The sequence below is a fragment of the Asparagus officinalis genome, chromosome 4 (assembly GCF_001876935.1).
Source record: "Asparagus officinalis chromosome 4, Aspof.V1, whole genome shotgun sequence".
Classification (NCBI taxonomy): Eukaryota; Viridiplantae; Streptophyta; class Magnoliopsida; order Asparagales; family Asparagaceae; genus Asparagus; species Asparagus officinalis.
The window spans coordinates 129,781,900-129,786,065 of record NC_033797.1 but is presented as its reverse complement, the minus strand read 5'-3'; the positions used below and the strand labels follow the sequence as shown (position 1 = coordinate 129,786,065).

Sequence of the window (4,166 nt, the reverse complement as noted above, 5' to 3'; positions counted from 1 at the left end):
ATTCTAAAGTGTTTTTAATGATAACAATATTGATTTCTATATAAATTTGCATTATGTTGTGTTGGATAGCAGGTTCCTAATCTGTTTTGGTAATAGGTTATTAGGATTCCTAATCTATTTTGGTAACATGATTCTTAATCTGTTTTGGTAACATGTTATTAGGATTCCTAAGTTGTTTTGTTTTTTGTTTTAGAATTTCTAGCCTGTTTTGGTTTTAGGTTTTCTATATCTTGTTCACTCAAATCCGCAAGTGCACGAATATCGTTGTAGCGATGCAAGGTCGTATCCTCAGGGACTTCGTTGTTAATTACTGATTTTCATTATTTTGTGACTATCTAAACCAATCGTGCTAAAAAGTATGATTTTTAACTATCAATAATGAACGTGCTAACTAGTGAATCCACTCAATTAAAAGAATCTAGGATTGAACTTCGGTTTCAACTCTGGTTTGAATCAACAAATTAATCAATTGTTATTGAATCTCTCAATGCATTAAGAACGACTAACCTATGATAGCTATTAGTCTCTTTCGACGACTAAAAGTCGTGCCTAATTTAGCCTAACACCCTATTTTCATGGTGTTGAACTAAATTAAACCCATTAAGTTCACGTTAATCCCTCATGTTTTCAAGAATAATTAACCTACTTTTGTGATCAATTTATTTATGTTCAATTACTATTTTCCGACGTCAATATAACCTTTCAGTTCAAATCAACAACCTAAAAAGATTAAATCAGTAGCTAATTGAATTAAGCAAAGGCAATTAAATACTAGCAATTGAATAATGCAAATCAAACAGTCAATAATAACAACAATCAGTTCATTGATTCATAACCATGGCCGAACCTAGTTCAATCCTAGATAAGACAATTACTCACACATAATTGAAATAGAAAACATGATAACAATATGTAAGATCATAATCACAAACTGAAAAACGAGAGAGATCAGAAAGATAAACTGTAGTGTTGAAGTTGCACACAATTCTCCACAAACAGCAGATTCCAAATCAAAAGAAAACCTAATCTAAGAGTTTTTAGAGAGATGTGGAGAAGAAGAAGAAAGAATAATTGAAATCTCTAGCCTCCGGTCGTTTTTCATGCCTCTGGGCGTCCTCATTTAAGTTCTGGGAAAGATCGCGTTAACAGATAACTTCAAATCTTGCTTCAAATCTCGTAATAACTGAATACTGATACCAACACGGCTGTGTACATTAACACGACCAAACCGTGTTTAACTCTGTTTCGCTCTGCTCTCTGGGGTTTTCTTCTGTAATCAACACGCCTGTGTTGTTGAACACTAGGGGACCGTGTAGTCTCTTTCCATGCATTCCTTGACTCCTTCTTGACTCTGAATCCGTGCTAAGCTCCAGTAATTCCTACACAATATATAAATAGAGCAGTAAACAAGAACTAGGGAGCTTAACATGGCCAAAATGCAAGGAAATACATTAAATAACAACGAATCTGTAGGTGAAACATAGTCAAAATATAGAGAATATTCGTGTTTATCACTCCCCTATGCTTGAACTATTGCTTGTCCTCAAGCAAAACAGATGGAAACACACACATGAGAGGGTACAGATTCAAAGAAAATAGAAATTAAGCACAAAGGTATCCACTATTCTCAAGTTCACATGCAACATTATTCCACCCAATCCAATGTCAAAATAGAAATCTTGTCTCAAGTTCAAAGTTGAAGAAAATGCATCCGTAGGCGTTCTCATACGTTAGTGCAAGTGACTCGACTCATAAACGTTGGAACGATGGTATAGCAAAGTTACATATTTTTAGTTGATTGCCCTAAACTCCTCGTGACAGACACATATCTCATCACAATGGGTCATACTCTTCCTACTTAAGGTCTCAAAGGAGCACTCGGTTTCCTTGCATTTTATTTATTTATTATTTTTTTATTCATTTTTTTTTGGAAGATCCCATCATAGTTAACACCTACTGACATGACAACCATACTTCTGAGGGTGCGGTGCTAGGTACTCGGTGCAACAGACTTTAGGACCCCTTTTTTTTCAAGGCTGAGTGTTTCTCCAGTAACCAATAAGTAGTCTAAGTCACCAAAGAAGCTTAGGTTTTAATTAGATGGGTTAAGCCAAAAGTCATTCCTATCTATTCCAATGTTTAGAGTTAAGTGTCGGCAAAGAGGAACTCGAACAGATAACATCCTAACCAACTGAACATGAAACAAAAATATTTTTTTAACAATGGGGCATGCGAAATAAATGATGTTAAGTGTCAAAAGGGCTTGCAAACAGTGGTACTCTTTTTCTTCTTCTTCTCTCTTTCTCTCTCTCTATAAACATAGAAAACAAGCACTCAAAAACACAGAGAAAAACACACCAAAGCATACATAAAAGACATGAAATATCATCCCGACAAACCAACTCACTCCCCCATGCTTGAATTGCACATTGTCCCCAATGTGTTTGAGTAATTTAAAGGAGGATAAGAAGGACTCACCACTCATTGAGGAGGCGGTGGAGGTGGATAATCATGAGGTAAAGAAAAGTGGTGCAAATCTTGTATCAACTGGTTCATCGTCCCTAGTGTAGCGCCAAAACCATCCAGACGCGTGTTAATTGCAGCGAATTGTGTGCCCATATCTTGTCGTAAGGAGTGGACAGACTCTTTTAAGTGTTGTTGCCCCCGCTCTAACATGTTGAACCTGTTGATCCAATTAGAGGACGCGCTAGATGTGGATGTAGCATGGAGCAAAGTGTGTGGAACCGGTTGTTGTAGGGGTACCCGAGGAGGTAGTTCGTAAGGCAAGTCACCTTCAGGTGGCTGCCAATTATCCTAGCTTTCAGTGTTAGTAAGCTCATGATTAGGGAGTGGAAAAATAGGTCGATTGAAGAAAGTTAACCTATATTCATCATCAATTTTAGTTATAAGACCAAAAGCTGTACAATATGATAAAGCCAATCGGGATATTGGTTTCTCAACAGGTAGATGAGTGAATGCTAATTTCATGCGTTCGGCGAGGATTGTGATCAACCCCCCAACAACAATGCACCTACACTAGATTTCCCGATTTTTTCTAACTGACTGGCTAAAAAGTATCCCACATCAACCACCATCCTATTAACTAGACAGTACAACAAGAAGACTTCGATATCCCTAAAAATACTGACGCTCTCTCCCCTACCAAAGATGGTGTTTGCCATGAGCCGCTGTAGATAGCAGAAAACTGGGTTATAAATTTGGGAAGCCTTATTTTTAGAAGGTTCATAAGGTCGATGATCATTTGCCCTGCCCTCTCTCTCACAGGTTATTGCTCTCCAAAAGGTGGCTGGTTCCCATTCTCTTGGGGGTTTTCTAAGTCCCTGTTCAGGTAGTCTAAGAAGGCGGTTAAATTTAGCCATACTGATCACATAGTCTTTGTTAAAAAATCGAAAGATCAGTTGACCACCTACGACGCTATCATTAGCATTAAAAACTAAAGAACTTAAGAATTCAAGGGTAAGTCTCCTGTATGTAGGCCGATGCAAAGTCACAAAATCTCCACAACCAATGCCATTTAGCAAATTATAGATGTTTTCTTTCAGTCCTAATTGTAACAATGCATCATTATCAATGAATTTTGTCGATGTCATGCGCCTAGAGACCAAGTTAGTAAATCGTACCTCTTGATTAAGATCAGGGTCAAAGATAATACCATCAGGGTTATTAGAAGGAGGCGAAGGGTTACCCCTTGTAGATCGGTGTTGCAATGCTGTCGGTGAGTTGGAAGTTGTTGCTTCATTGCTTTTTTTGTGTTTTGGAGCCATGGGGATGAATGGATGAGTTCGTGTTCCTCAGTTGATGAATGGGAGATCGTAGGAGTTGCGGGACAGTGCTGCTCTCGTTGGAATTTCAAGGGTGTTGTCTTGGTGTTGGAGACATTCCTGGTTGTGGGTTAGAGAAGAGGTGAAAATGATGACTATAGTGAGAAAAGTCAGTGGGTTTGAGAAGAGTTAATGGGTGATGAGGACTTCGGCATGGAGTGGGATGATGAGTTTATGGGGGAGGGGAAAGTATGGGAAGTTAATGGGGAAGTCAGGAGTTGTTGGTGAAGTTAGAACAAAATAATAATAATAAATGGGGGTGATGGAAATTAATGGGAATTGATAAGCTTTTGGGGAGGTGGGAAATTAATTAGGAGGTCAGCG

At 38.2% G+C, this 4,166-nt stretch overlaps 1 long non-coding RNA gene across 2 annotated transcripts; it reads right to left on the bottom strand.

The window, feature by feature from the left end:
* LOC109838599 lies at positions 886 to 4,160 on the bottom strand. 2 transcript variants are annotated; one of them, XR_002246589.1, is made up of 2 exons: positions 3,642 to 4,160; positions 886 to 2,814 (listed from the first exon to the last, which is right to left on the bottom strand). It is a non-coding gene; the product is annotated as an uncharacterized LOC109838599 (long non-coding RNA). The 2 variants fall into 2 exon arrangements; XR_002246590.1 differs by having other exon boundaries at positions 3,707 to 4,160.